Here is a 16,902-nt window from a genome sequence, read left to right as displayed (position 1 = left end):
ACCTGTCTTTCTAACTATCGACCTGTCTCCCTCCTGCCTTTTGCCTCTATACTCCTTGAACGTCTTGTATTCTCTCGCTTGCTCCATTTTCTCAACACCTATTCTCTCCTAGACCCACTACAATCTGGCTTCCGCACTGCTCACTCCACGGAAACAGCCCTCACTAAAATAACTGACGACCTCCATGCTGCCAAAGACAGAGGTCATTACACTCTGCTCATATTACTTGACCTCTCTGCAGCATTTGACACTGTGGACCACCCTCTTCTCCTTCACATTCTCCATACTCTTGGTATTCGGAACAAAGCTCTATCCTGGATCTCATCCTACCTCTCCCATCGTACTTTCAGTGTCTCTTCTGCTAACACCTCCTCCTCCTTGTAACAGGGGAGTAATCTCTGTTCAAGTAATGTGTTTTTAATCTGGCAGTTTGGTGGTTAACTGCTGTAGTCAATTAATAAACAACACCTGCCTGATTGCTTACAAAAGCCTGTCTGTTGAGACAGGAAGTGACTCCTTAGCTCTGAATGAGAGCTGACCTTTGGAGATACAGAGGAGTGTTCTTGAGACTCCCAGGAGAGAATGACCGAGAGAACACACATCTCTGGAGCTGACCGGTCTTGAGCTCTGCCCAGCATAGCTGATTGCAAGACACCAAATAAGACTTCTAAACCTGGATGCTGATATTTTCTGTGCACGCACGGGTGCGGTTCCAGGAGAGCAGAGAATCTAACTCTACAGCAAGAAAGAGATAAGACTTTCATAATTAAGAGACTGCTTATATCTGCTTATTTCATGCTACACTGGCGACACACTTTATTCGAGCTCGGCTAGTCCCACGAATTCGGGTATACCCGGGTGTATTGAGGTTTGTGACTGTTTTCTGCCCGAGTGCATTGAGGTATTTTCCAGGCAGGGATTGAAGCATTTTATTCCCGCTGGCTGCAATACTGCACAGTATATATATATATACTGCATTACAATTCATGAATTTATGCCATCTGGTAGACACACGAAGCATTGCAGCCTATTAAATCCTAATCATTATCATTTAACAGATCAGCCGCCCGTCAGCCAGGCATGAACCCAGGCTGGGAAGGCAAACACAACGGGGCTTGTCAGAGGTGGGGAGCGGCGCATTCCAGGTATCTGCCAGGTACATACTGGGTATTTGCTCGAATAAAGTGTGTCGGTGCAGTATATGTTTGGGGCTGGGAAAAATGCTTAACTAACGGAGATGTGAATTAATTGCATAGGATTTCACTAGAAATACTCCCAAGTGAATAGAAGCTTTGTTCCCCCCCCCCCCCTGTGTTTGGATGATTTCCTGATAAAAAGAAAAAGGCACAATAAAGCCTTATTATAATTTCACCTTATAAAAGCCTCCAATTGTGTACCTCTGTGAATGTCCGTCTACACTCCTCCTCTATTGATCTCTCTGTGGGGGTACCCCAGGGCTCTGTCCTGGGATCTCTTCTCTTTTCTCTGAATACACTCTCTCTAGGTGACCTAATAACATCTTTTGGGTTTAATTATCACCTCTATGCTGACGACACACAAATATACTTTTCAACACCCGACCTTACACCTGCTGTACAAACCAAAGTTTCTGAATGTCTCTCTGCTATATCCTGCAGGATGGCCCTCCGCCGCCTTAAACTCAACATGGCTAAAACAGAGCTCCTCATACTTCCTCCCAAACCTGGCTCTACTATCTCCTTCCACATTACTGTTGGAACTACAATCATTCACCCAGTAGCCCAAGCACGCTGCCTAGGGGTCACACTCGACTCCTCTCTCACATTCGCCCCTCACATTCAAAACATTTCTAAAACCTGTCGCTTTTTCCTCCGCAATATAACAAAGATACGCCCTTTCCTCTGTTGCTCGACTGCTAAAACTCTGACTCAGGCCCTCATTCTCTCCCGTCTTGATTACTGGAACCTCTTTCTGTCCGGCCTTCCTGCCTCTCACCTGTCTCCCCTACAATCTATCCTAAACGCTGCTGCCAGAATCACTCTACTCTTTCCTAGATCTTTCTCAGCATCTCCCTCATGAAATCCCTCTCCTGGCTTCCGATCAAATCCCGCACCTCACACTCCATTCTTCTCCTCACTTTTAAAGCTTTACACTCTTCTGCCCCTCCTTACATCTCAGCCCTAATTTCTCGTTATGCACCATCCAGATTCTTGCGTTCTTCTCAAGGATGTCTTTTTTCTACCCCCTTTGTATCTAAAGCCCTCTCCCGCCTTAAACCTTTTTCACTGACTGCCCCACACCTCTGGTATGCCCTTCCCCTCAGTACCCGACTAGCACCCTCTCTATCCACCTTTAAGACCCAACTTAAGACACACTTGCTTAAAGAAGCATATGAATAGCACTGTGGATATTCTGAACACATGATACATAAAGCTTGGCCCCCTGCAGACGCACTTACCAGAACTCCCTCCTACTGTCTCTGTACGTTCTCCCTACCTACCAATTAGACTGTAAGCTCCTCGAGGCAGGGACTCCTCTTCTTTAATGTTACTTTTATGTCTAAAGCCCTTATTCCCATGATCTGTTATTTATATTATCTGTTATTTATTTGATTACCACGTGTATTACTACTGTGAAGCGCTATGTACATTAATGGCGCTATATAAATAAAGACATACAATACAACACAATACAATACAATAAGCATATTACGTAACTTCTCCATAACTCCTTGTTTTCACAATCACCAAATACAAAGTGATGCTGTTGGGTTAGGATTGGAGCAGATCACTTTCGTATATTGATGCTAAAATGCAAGATAAGTTATGCTCTTTGCATCAATTTTTCTCCACTTTTACTTTGAAGTAGGAAGTGAAACAAGGTATACGTGCTATCAACAGTTCATCTGGAAATATTTGCAGAATAATGAGGTTTAACAAACAGTAAAGACTTCCAGGTTTGGGGAGGCGAACTCCGAGCCATCCTCCAAACTCCTAAAGTGTAATGCAGTGTGAAACACAGCTCCACCGTTCCTCCCCTGGCCTGAAGCACGAACATGGTGTAACTATTGTTCATACTCAGGCAGGAAAAATCCCAACATTGGCTACAGCAACCTCACAACCTCACATGTTCACTGCTATGTGCTTGATCAAGTCTCCATGGAGGGGGCAGCCTTGTAATATGAAATATAGTAAATATAACCTAACATTTATTGAAGTTGATAATATTTTAACCCTTTCCAGTCGAATGTCGGAGTATATCCGACACTAATATTTGCCACTTGCGGTCCAATGTCGGACCGGGTGGAGGGAGGAGGGAGGAAAGCTGAAAGCTGTGGGTAGTGAGGCGCCCGCAATACATCCCCCGCATTCTCCTTGCACCGCACTGATGCGCCCATGCGCCGATGCGTCCCCCCATGCCGATCCGTCCCCCCCTACGCTGATCCGTCCCCCCCTGCGCCGATCCGTCCACTCCCAAAGCCCTGCACCGATGCGCCCGCCCCCAAATCCCTGCGCCGTTCTGCCCACCCCAAAGCCGTGCGCTGCTCCTCCCACTCCCAAAGTCCTGCGCCGATCTGACCACCCCCCCAGCCCTGCGCCGATCTGACCACCCCCCTCAGCCCTGCGCCGATCTGACCACCCCTCCAGCTCTGCGTCGATCCGACCACCCCTCCAACTCTGCGCCCCCATGATGACTCCACGATGACACGGCCCCAAAATGACTCCCAGCAGCTGACACCGGAGGAAGGGAGTAGGGAGCTGTGTGTGTGTGGTGTGCGGTGTGCGTGGTGTCAGTGTGCTGTGTGTGCAATGATTGTGCTGTGTGTGCAGTGAGTGTGCTGTGTTTGTGTGTGCAGTGAGTGTGCTGTGTGTGCAGTGAGTGTGTGTGTGCAGTGAGTGTGTGTGTGCAGTGAGTGTGTGTGTGTGTGCGCAGTGAGTGTGTGCGCAGTGTGTGCGTGCACATTGTGTGTGTACACAGTGTGTGTGTACGCAGTGTGTGGGTGCTCAGTGAGTGTAGTGTGTGCAGCGAGTGTAGTGTGCACAGCGAGTGTAGTGTTTGCAGTGCATGCAGTGAGTGTAGTGAGTGTAGTGCATGCAGTGAGTGTAGTGCATGCAGTGAGTAGTGTGCAGTGAGTGTGCAGTGAGTGTGTGTAGTGTGCAGTGAGTGTAGTGTGCACAGTGTGCGTAGCAAGTGTAGTGTGCGCAGCAAGTGTAGTGTGCGAAGTGTGTGCAGTGAGTAGTGAGTAGTGAGTGTCGTGTGCGCAGTGAGTGTAGTGTGCACAGCGAGTGTAGTGTGCGAAGTGTGTGCAGTGAGTATTGAGTAGTGAGTGTCGTGTGCGCAGTGAGTGTCGTGTGGGCAGCGTGTGTCGTGTGGGCAGCGCGTGTTGTGTGGGCAGTGAGTGTAGTGTGCACAGTGTGCTGTGAGTGTGTGCTGTGATTGTGCGCCGAGGATGTGTGCAAAAAAACCCCAAAAAAGCTGTACTGTATGTGGTTTTTTTCCCGAAAATTAAATTAGACCTACTGGCGCACTTAATGAAAATTAATTGGACCGCAAAGGGTTAAAACATATGTATTATTTATAAAGTATATAAATATTTAATTTCTCAATAAATATATGTGTATGTAGATTTCATTGAGACACTTGCGTTGTATACTAAAGTAATTTTCGGGTACGCGAATAGTGAACGGAAGGAGGTCCAGGCTCTCATAGGATTTGAAAGATGATAGCGGATTATTGGAACATTATCAACATTCCCATCCTTTAGTTTGGATTTTGATCTGTATAATTGATATATAATTATTATATATAATTATATATGTGTGTACATATATAGATATATGTGTACATAACTTGTTGATTCACCGCTCGCCTGGACAATTGTTCTAATGCTCAGTGTCAAAACAGCTGCGAGTACTATTGGAGATACTAAGCCACGGTGGCGTTTAAGTATTGTTTTCTACCTGTGCTGCCACTTTGTGCATTTATCCTATGCACACCTACACACTATGGTTGCATAGCTATTCATTTCAATTATAGCCAATGAACAGTGGTAATTTATACTGTATATACCTATATGGTAAATAGATGGTGAATTATTCTGACCGCTTCAATTGAGACTGTTTCCCGGATCCAGATTTTAATTGGTTTTAGTTAGTTTAGAGCAAGCGCCGTTTATGTTGTGAGTTTTGCTGATATCTAATAAAATGTTGTTATTTTGGCTATGGCATTTTAGTGGCAATTGTCCTCACTCAATGCAGTGAGCAATTGCTTCCCTGTAAAGGTTGACTGAACCATCACTGTAGATAGGTATTGATACCTTATATACTATCCCTGGCCTAGTGTTCACTCAATGAGGATCTTTTTAGTGGGTCTCTATACCCACTTTTATATGTTTGTTACATATATATATATATATATACATATATATTCTGACATGGTAACAAAGCATACATACATTCAAAAAACTATATGCATTTTAAATAAGTTATGTAGTATTAGATAATACTTACTGTGTAAAAGCAAAATCAACTCTTAAAGCAGCAGAACATGTGTTTAAAAAAAAAACTTTGAAGCAGAGAGTTTCCGGAGCTCAACTGAATTAATTTCAGCTCCGGGGACCCCTTGCTTTCCGGGATCCATACCACCGTAACGGGTGCTGATAGCAGCTCCAAAGGTTTAAATGTCCTAGTCAAGTGGGCCAATAGGAAGCCACAAGAGATGAGGTCATGACTTCCTATTGGCCCGTATGATGCTGGACATTTAAGCCGCCATTTCAATTGCCCCCAACAGCCTAGCCACAGCCCCTACAGGCAAGGTATCTCTGGAAGCAGGGGGTCCCCAGAAATGAATGCGGTTCAGCTCCAAAGACCCTTTGCTTCAAACCTATAACTCTAGGGAAATTAACCAATAAAAAAAGGAAAGCAGGATTGTGGCTTTAATGTTATTTTTAATTCAGTTTAATGCACTGAGCAACCTTTGGTTGCTAAAGCAGACTCTGGCACACTTCTTTTTGAGCCCAGCAGTGCAAGATTGTGGCAATAAATAATCAGAAACAGAAAAATGTGGGCGCTGTCGAGACACAGCGTCCAAAATCTCTGAAGTCAATGGAAATTAATTTTTTTTGGCGACCGCCGTGTGACGTCAGCGGCTAGTGAGCGCTTCAGCCAATGAGGGTGAACCACTAACGGCCACGCACACGGTCGCCGTCTCTTGTCTTATAAGCAGAAATCGCTATTACAATGGTGACGGATGACGTCACGCCGTCACCGTAGCTGGGACTATAAGCGCAGCCTAAGAACAAAATTCAGATTCCTGTGGATACTGACACTGAATATATTTGCTTTAACAGTACATGAACTTTAAAACAAATGGTCCCTGATGAAAATGCCTTTATTATCAAGATGTTTCTACGAAATATGCTGCAGGATGTGTTGACCTAAGGGTCGAGGTTTGATGTAGATTTTGTCCAGGGAGAACTTTGTTAATATGCCTTTACTCTTCAGCAGACTCTGGAGTTTGGCATTGTAGTCCAGGCTTTCAATTATGCAGACAATTGAGGAGAACCACCCAATGAAAGCACTGACATTCCTCCCTCAATAATAATTACCACAGAGTTCCCTACTGCAGAGCAAGCTAGACTGAACACCAGTATATAAGTATAAGAATGTATATTCTTTTTTGGAGGTTACATTTGTAATACTGCTGCGGCAGCCTTTATTCTAACAAATCACCGGTTTTTCCCTGGCTTGTTCCTGGAATGCGACGCTGTTCACCCGGAGCATGCCGCGTTCCTTTTGCGTTCCCAGCCACGGGTCATACCCGGCTGACGCGCGGTTGATGCGTTTATTGATAATGGTTCAGGATTTAATAGGCTGCAATGCTTCGCGTGTCCACCAGATGACAGAAATTCATGAATTGTAATGCAGTGTATATATATATATATATATATATATATATATATATATATATATATATATATATACTGTATAACAACAACCCCTATAACCCCTAACATACACATACTGTATATACACATCAATGATACTATAGGCCGGCAGGGGCAAGATGTGTTTGCAGCAGAGAGAGATCCGCTGCTCTCTCTGCGCAAACATCGGCACATTAAAAATTATTTAAAATACATTTTTATTCATACTGTAGATGTGCAGGGGGTCTCCGGAGCTGAACCGCATTGGTTTCAGGTCCGGGGACCCCTGCTTCCCGAGATACAGGCCCCTTTATGGGGTGCCGGTATCCCTCTGCATTTAAAGGTCCCGATCACGTGACCGCGGAATGTAAACAAAGCAGAGGGATACCGGCACCCCTTAAAGGGGCCTGTATCTCGGGAAGCAGGGGTCTCCGGACCTGAAACCAAAGCGGTTCCGCTCCGGAGACCCATGCAAATCTACAGTATGAATAAAACACCCATATCAATAAACACTCGTTCCTTACCAATGCGGCTATGTGCTATGGTAACGAAGCAGCATGAGTGTATTTTTAATAATATTGTACAGTGAGCAGGGGGTTCCCTGAGCCACAAATCAAAGCTCAGGGGACCCCCTGCTCCTGCACAATATTATTAAAATACAGAAATGCTGCTTCATTACCATAGCTGATAGCCGCTAAGGCAATGAAGGGGTTAACCCACCGTGCCCGCTTTATTGTGGGTAGCGGGGGTGGGTGAAGGGGGTATTTGGCCCCTTGGTATTTTGTATTTGGTATTTGGTGTGAGTTTAGGACTTGTGGGGGGGTTGCGGGTGGACTTAACCCCTTCACGACCGTAGCAGTTAATACTGCTACGGTCATGAAGGGGTTAACCCCTCCCGCTACCCCCCCGCAAGCCCTAAACAACCACCGTTGGGGCTAATACCCCCTTCACCCACCGCCGCTACCCACAATAAAAAAAATTCACACACAGCAGCCCCACAATAAATAAATAAATATAAATAAATAAATAAATACATGAATATAAATAAATATATATATATATATACAGTGTATATATATATATATATATATATATATATATATATATATATATATATATATATACAGTGTTTGACAAACCTATACATTTGCTCGCCCCGGGCGAGTGGATTTAACCCCCGGGCGAGTAAATATTGGCCCAAGCAGCACACGTTTGGTACTAGGTGGCGAGTAGATTTTTTTGTGTGGCGAGTAGATTTTTGGGTGATTTGTCAACCACTGTGTGTTTATATATATATATATATATATGTATGTATGTAGAGGTATCAGTACCGTGTTAGCCGAGCTTCAATAATAAAAAAAAAAAAAAATAGATGATACCGTTCTGTGGCTAACGAAATGCTCTTATTTGTGCGAGCTTTCGAGATACACTGATCTCTTCTTCCGGCGATGTTACAATGAATGAGGCAAAAGGTAAACTTAAAAACAGTGTCTCTTGGAATGTTATCTGTGCTGTTCCTTCCCCCAGTGTGGATGTGTTTTATGGCTAGAGGTGTTAAATGGTTACTGAAAGCAAGTGAAGAAAGAGTGTGTATGTGTATCAGTGTGAATAAAAATGAATGGAGAGCCCACAGTATATACAGTGCTTTACACAAGGTGTGTGTGGAGTGGGACTGGATATAAATGGTGTGGGTGGGTGTGGAAATGTGAGAGTTAGTAGCACAACTAAAAGTGTGTGTGGATACTTAGTGGTCCCTATTGGTGTATAGGGATGGAAAAACAAGGAGTATTAGTATTTGTGAGAGACAGCTGTGTGTGCATACATATAGCACAGTATGTACAGACATGGCCTTTAGCGCTTATGGGACGAGAGTTCACTACTGTCAGTAGTGACTCATAAAATTTCGATCTCTGTTTAGGCCACTGCTAAGTGTCCTGAACAGTTGCATAAATTTGTATTCATGCAACCGTCTCTCTTTCGGGGTTTTAAGATTACCTTTGAGTATGGCAACCCTCAGATCGTTCATCTTATGGCCAGAGTCAGAGAAATGTTCGCCAACAGGACTGTCTCTTGTACCGCGTGTGATGTTGTGGCGATGCAGGTTCATTCTCTTGTTTAGCCCCTGCCCTGTCTCACCTATGTAGTAGCAGCCCCCTGGGCATTTCATGCACATGATGAGGTACACGACATTGCTGGAAGAACAGGTGAACCTTCCTCTGATTTTGTATTCCCCATATATATATATATATATATAACAACAACCCCTATAACCCCTAACATACACATAATGTATATGCACATCAATGATACTATAAGCATGAATATATTTTTAATAATATTGTACAGTGAGCAGGGGGTTCCCTGAGCCACAAATCAAAGCTCAGGGGACCCCCTGCTCCTGCACAATATTATTAAAATACAGAAATGCTGCTGCATTACCATAGCTGATAGCCGCTAAGGCAATGAAGGGGTTAACCCACCATGCCCGCTTTATTGTGGGTAGCAGGGGTGGGTGAAGGGGGTATTTGGCCCTTGGTGTGAGTTTAGGACTTGCGGGGGGGTTGCGGGTGCACTTAACCCCTTCACGACCGTAGCAGTTAATACCGCTACGGTCATGAAGCGTTAACCCCTCCCGCTACCCCCCCGCAAGCCCTAAACAACCACCGTTGGGGCTAATACCCCCTTCACCCACCCCCGCTACCCACAATAAAAAAATTCACACACAGCAGCCCCACAATAAATAAATAAATCTAAATAAATAAATACATATATATAAATAAATATATATATACACAGTATAAAGTACACCCCCTGTGTATTTAAAATACATAAACAACAATAAATACATTAAATACATATTTTTAACATAACTGTTCCCTTTTGGTTATAACCCCACCTCCTTGACTGTAATCTGTGTAAGGCCCCCTCCCCCTAATTTGTCTGTTAAATCTCCCTGCCTGTGTTCCTGTGAGTGCAGTTTATGTAAATGTGGGGAGGGGGATCCCGATGTGCATATAATGCAGCGCCTCACTGCCAATGGCCCACCCCGTGAGGCCTAACCACCCTCACCCACTACCCACAAGGGAGGCCTACCCAAATACCGTTGCCCCCCCATCCACCCCCCCATCCTGCCCATGACCCCTCCGCTGCTGCAAAACAGACACAAAAATTAAAACATCCAAAGTAATGTCCCCTAACCCCTTAATCACCATAGCGGTTATTAACCGCTACAGTCATTAAGGGGTTAACCCACCCTCACCCACCACTCGGGACGCCTACATACCCTCCCACACTAACCCCCCACCCCGTGAGGCCTAACAACCCTCACCCACTACCCACAAGGGAGGCCTACCCACATACCGTTGGGGACCCCCCCCCCCACCCCCAGTACCTACAATAAAAACAAAACAGTGACCCACAATAAACATCATTATATTTATTAAATACATTACCCACCCCCTGTGCCCCCCCATAAATACAAGATTTATCCTTTTACAAACAGGGTTCATAACGCAGCCCCATGCGAGTCCCCGGTGGGCTGGCGGGGCACCTGACAGACCTACAGGGTACCAGCAGCCATTTTCAAACAGGTTCTGGAGGCCTGCTGGTGGGTCCCTCCAACACCATGGCCCCCAGGTGGTCTCCTTGGGACACCGTGGGCCACAATTGGGTCCCCACGGTAGGCCCAAGGATGTCTGGGAGCCCCGGGTCAGACCCACAGGTGTCTGCGGGGCCTCGGGTGGTTCCCACGGGGGTCTGGGGAACTCACGAGTGCTCACTATGGGTCCGCGGTGCCCTCACAGAAGTGGGACCACCGCTTCATCCCCGCACCTATGGGTCGGCGGTGCCCCCACAGATGTGAGGCCACCGCTTCATCGCCGCAGACTACGGGTCCGCGGTGACCCCACAGATGTGAGGCCACCGTTTCATCCCCGCATGTGTCACCCGTGGAACCACCAGCCTGATACCCGAGAGATACCCGAGGAGACCCACAGGTGGTCTCCAGAGGTCCCATGCAGAACCACGGAACAAACCCTGAATGTAAAAAAAATAAACCTGGCCTATACATTCAATACATACCCCCCCCCCCCAACACCTACAGTACAATAATGTGCAAAATAACTATTATCCATATATGGATAATAGATTAATTGCCCATTATTAAAAACATTAATTAGCATATTCAAATAAATAAAGTACTACTGACCTCATCAATAAGAAGTCTCCGTCGCCAGCAGCATCCTTCTCTTGCCCACAAAATACATAGCAAATACAAAGCCAAAACATTGCAAGTACATTCAGATATCAATTAACCCCTTAAACACCTTATCGGATAATAACCGCAAAGGTAATTAAGGGGTTAAGCCACACTGGCCCGATACCCACCCTTCATCCATGAATTTGTACAGTGGCTTCATCATGCAACTATATATATGTGTGTGTGTGTGTGTGTGTGTGTGTGTGTGTGTGTGTGTGTGTGTGTGTGTGTGTGTGTGTGTGTGTGTGTGTGTATATATATATATACACACAGAGAGAGATATATATACAGTATATACACACACATGATGAACCAATATACAAATAAATGTAGAAGGGTTATCAAAACCATACTGTACTACAAATAACACTTCTCCATACAGACACACTACATTAAAATGAATTTCCTTTAATAATCCTAACTGATCTTACAATCTAAATCATCAAATGCCAATGAAAAACCTCACATTCCAATCAATACATTGCATTTACATTGTATATATGATGCATAAAATCTATGCACCATATACATTCTGCAAATGGATGCTAACAATATCATTGCAAGCAAAATACAAATACCTCCAAACAAGTAAACTATTTTAACCAATCAAGTAAACAAAAATCAATTAGCATTCATTATTTACATCCCTAAACAATTGACAGTCCATCCCGAACAATTAAACAATTAACTAATTCAAGCCTGGAGCAGAACAATTTAGCATGTGAAAAAATATAAGTACCAACCAGAATACAAAATTTAAAACCAAGGCTAACCCTGATCACAAGCACACAATACAATACCAAGGATTACATCTATCTAATTGTAAAAAAACATTATACACACATTGAAGCATAGCAGCATAGCCAAATTAATTTAAAACACATCAAATCAAGCTTTTAAAATAACAACATTTCTTACCCTGTATGTATATATCTCTCTAGACATATATACATACATACATACATACAGTGGCAAGAACTGATATACCACAAATAAATAAATACACATGTTAAAAAAAACTTTAAAATTTTTTACAAGCACAGTTAAATACATTTCTTTAGTTCACTTACCATTACTTGCCCCCACTGACTCCCGTTGAACAGCTTACTCACGAACCAATCCACCAGGCACAGGAACCCATAAAATAATAAACCATAAAAAAATAAACATTACACTAAAAATCCAAATCAATCCACGGGTCTTCTATTTGTAATCCATCTTCATCTGAATTCTTCTTTCTTCTATCTTCTTCCGGGCGGGATCTTCTTCCCGTCTTCGGCCATGCCCTGGCCTTCTTCTCCTGTAGGAGGTCCTTCCTCCTCGGTGTCTGGCTTCAAAATGAGATGACATAGGCTTTTAAAGGCCTATGAGGGTCACATTTTCATCATATGGTTCCCACGGCCCTGATTGGGCCGTGAAAACCATGTGTTTTGGCCGATAAATATAAAAATGATGACGGTTGTTGTTATATATATATATATATATATATATATATATATATATATATATATATATATATATATATATATATATATACATACAGTTATATTTGCATATATATATATATATATATATACTGTATATATATTTATTTATTTATATTCATGTATTTATTTATTTATTTAGATTTATTTATTTATTGTGGGGCTGCTGTGTGTGAATTTTTTTTATTGTGGGTAGCGGGGGTGGGTGAAGGGGGTATTAGCCCCAACGGTGGTTGTTTAGGGCTTGCGGGGGGGTAGCTGGAGGGGTTAACCCCTTCATGACCGTAGCGGTATTAACTGCTATGGTTGTGAAGGGGTTAAATGCACCCGCAACCCCCCCGCTAGTCCTAAACTCACACCAAGGGCCAAATACCCCCTTCACCCACCCCCGCTACCCACAATAAAGCGGGCACGGTGGGTTAACCCCTTCATTGCCTTAGCGGCTATCAGCTATGGTAATGAAGCAGCATTTCTGTATTTTAATAATATTGTGCAGGAGCAGGTGGTCCCCTGAGCTTTGATTTGTGGCTCAGGGAACCCCCTGCTCACTGTACAATATTATTAAAAATACATTCATGCTGCTTCGTTACCATAGCACATAGTTGCAAAGGTAAGGAATGAGTGTTTATTGATATGGGTGTTTTATTCATACTGTAGATGTGCAGAGGGTCTCCGGAGCAGAACCGCTTTGGTTTTAGGTCCGGGGACCCCCTGCTTCCCGAGATACAGGCCCCTTTATGGGGTGCCGGTATCCCTCAGCTTTGTTTACATTCCGCGGTCACGTGATCGGGACCTTTAAATGCAGAGGGATACCGGCACCCCATAAAGGGGCCTGTATCTCGGGAAGCAGGGGGTCCCCAGACCTGAAACCAATGTGGTTCAGCTCCGGAGACCCCCTGCACATTTACAGTATGAATAAAAATGTATTTTAAATCATTTTTAATGTGCCGATGTTTGCGCAGAGAGAGCAGCGGATCTCTCTCTGCTGCAAACATATCTCGCCAGGGGACGGCTTCTCGGCTTCAAAGACAACAGCTCGCAAACGCCCCCATGAGTTTTTACACGGCATTGCAGTATTCCAGACAGCGGGAATAAAATGCTTAAATCACAGCCGCGAAAATAACGCAATTCACCCCGGGCGAAAACGACACAAAACCGCACATAACCGGGATAATCTGAAATTCGCGGAGCTAGCCGTGTTAGAATAAAGTGTGTCGCCACTGTACATATTTCATTCATAAAGCGAATAAAGCTTCCGGGAAAGAGGTTATTCTATGTATGCTGTAAATAACAATCTGGCAGTATTTAAAGTAACTGTTATGTGGAAAAGCTAATGGAACTGTGTTACTTTAGTGTTATGGAAATTGCCCGGAAAAGATTATAGTCAACAGATTTTAAAAAGTATAACCCCAGGGAATCAAAAATGACCATTAAATCTTTAATGTTTTTCTACTTCTATTGTTTTCTATACTATAATACCATTCCACATTTCCCTACAGTATATTTCATATGTTTCATTGCATATGGCATACTTACTGTAAAGAGAACAAATGATTCACAAACTCTGCTTTTGGGTGATACAGAATTACTGGATCTATGCAGCAGTATAATGCAAAGCACATGCATTGATTAAACAATAAAACCTTTAATAGTCTGATATTTTTTTATACAGAGTAGCAGTTAAGATTTATATTTTAAGAAGTGACAGATTTGTTGATACTTTATGATGGATGGCTGTGACGTCAGTAGGTAGACCATGTAGTTGATAGAGTTGTTTTCAAATTTTTGTTCCTAGATAGTTGTAGCCTGTCGTTGCTGATAGAGACTTTGTCTGCACACCACATTGTGTGTTTATATCTGCAATTGTGGTAGGATGGAACACCATCATATCATATCATAATGGAGACTCTGCAGGAGGTTAGAAATTATAGATTTACTTTTTTGTCTTGCTCGATAGATTATTCCAGATACGGAAAGATAAGTAAATCCTGCAATATTACTGCCACTAGGACTGAAGCAATACACTCTGTACAAAAGACCAGTTTATGTATTGCTAGTCAAAATGGGAAAGAAAAACGTACACTCTAAGTTGTTTAAGCATTAAGCCCAAATGCATAAATGTGGCAAAAAGGGCACAGTGCAAGATTTACTTGATGAAAGTAATGGGAATTTGTTAAATTAGTACTGAGCAAAGCATTACTTTTGCCTAAATAACCATCTGTGCATTTCCAGTTTCCAAAATAAATAATATGTTACTCAAGTTCATTTTTGGTGCCTTATAACAAACATGCAACTATACCAACATTCCGGGCAAAGATAACAAATCAGATTAAAAAAGTATTTAAAATATGATTTATCTCCATTGTAGCTTTAAGAGCAGGAGGTTTTCTGATTACATTATTATATGTAAGTAGAATGTGCTTTCGTTGGTTATGCAGGAAATGCACACAATATATTGATTGCACCATATTTAAAAATGATGGCTCCGATTCCTAAGCGGTGCTATTTCAGAAGGCTCCTTCCAACCCAACATACATATATACATTTACATTTCTACATATTTATAAGAAAGGAAACCACAATTTAAAAAGCAGCTAGAGAAAGGGAAAAGAGAGAGGAAAATAATAAAAAAAATTATTAGAGAAATAACTTGCATCCTTGCATGATCATAAATATACATTGAATCAAAACTATATGTATTATTGCTGTTTAGGTGTAAAGCGCCAACATATTCCGTAGCATGGTACAGTGGCGATATAGAGCAACAGCAATTACATAAACAGAGTTACATACAAATAAGGGCAAACAACTAAAATGGCCGACTTTTTTTGGCGGAGTTGGATCCGCCTTGGATCGAGCAGTTTCTTTGGTCCATGGATTTCAACAGATCAGTCTCAAACAGGGAAATCCACCTGTAACGGGTTTCCCCACCCCCCAATCGCAGATTGGCCCCTCTAGGGAAATACTACTCTGCTTACACATGGCTATAGTGTGATGCACCTGCTGGCTTACAGGACTCGTGAGTCTCCCGCTTGATGGTATTAAGGGGAATAGCATCAGGACTGGCTTGTGAGGTAACGTTGAGTTATACTCACTCATGGTACAGCGCCTCCATCTCTTCCAGATCCCAGCGTAGCAGGGAGGAGTCTCTGAAAGAGAACCTCTATGTGCACCTTCTTCCTTAGTTCTCCACACACAGGACAGAAGCGATATCTTTCTTTGGCATCCTTTATTAACAGCAGACATGGACAGCCGCCCATCATAGTGGCTAGGTTGTCTAGCCACTCATTCTCAGGTTGCCAACCCAAAGAAAGTCCCTGACCTTACACTCCCAGGCAAGGGCCCCGAAAGCAGGTCTAACTCTTCCCCTACTCCCAAATGAAGTAAGAGGAATAGTCTTCCACACCACTCCCTGAAGGTAGGGCTACAACCACTGCCAGAGCCCTGACAGGTTGCTGGACAGACTCACCTCACTCAGATGGTGAGGCACACAGACTAAATTTAGGAAGTTCTGCATATTATATAGCTTCAGTAGGCACACCCCTGTGTCACTGTTAGTGGACACAGAGTCTGATGTCACTTCCTTCACTGAACAATATACATCACAGGAGGTGAGGGCAAACACCATGATTACTCCTGGCAAACCTACCCTTTTAACACGGTTTATTGCACAGGAGGAGAAAGGCATGTAACCCCAAAATTACACAGGGCTACACACCCTTTCCGAATTATTATTATTGATATTACTGTGAAAAATAATCTGAAGAATTATTATTAAGCTTCAAGTTCCAGCACGGTTTATTAATTGTAACTCTGACCATTTTTCGAAAGGACAGTTGATATAATATATCCAGTGCTATACTCCAGCTTGATTTCCTATCATTCTCTACTTGCACACTATTGGCAGTGAAGGTTGCTGCTTTAAACACTTAGTGATATTAATAAAAAATCACTCTAGTGTCAAAAAGTATACCTTAGTTACTTAATAAAATTGAGACCTAGCTAACCATTAAAAAACAACCAGGTATTTAACCAGCTGTGATTGACGGTACTTTAATTGAAGTGGGCTCTGCCAGTGCCTGCCAAGTGCCTATATCTAGTGTGTGGCCCTCATCTAGAACATGTTTCTCTGATTGTAGTAGCATATCAACGGGAATATATAGCAGCAGTTATTATTATTAATATTACTGGGAAAAATAATCCCAAGAATAATTATTGAGCTTCCAGTACAGTCTGTACTGTAATTTTGTAGATAA

General features: G+C 43.0%; 1 protein-coding gene across 3 annotated transcripts in view; it reads left to right on the top strand.

Annotated features, from left to right (window-relative positions):
* Positions 1-16,902, top strand: part of HDAC9 (histone deacetylase 9) — an 869,204-nt gene that overhangs the window by 29,760 nt on the left and 822,542 nt on the right. The gene's annotated exons all lie outside the window — the stretch shown is intronic.

Source organism: Ascaphus truei, chromosome 2, assembly GCF_040206685.1.
Source record: "Ascaphus truei isolate aAscTru1 chromosome 2, aAscTru1.hap1, whole genome shotgun sequence".
NCBI classification, from domain to species: domain Eukaryota; kingdom Metazoa; phylum Chordata; class Amphibia; order Anura; family Ascaphidae; genus Ascaphus; species Ascaphus truei.
This window is presented reverse-complemented; position numbering and strand designations above follow the sequence as displayed.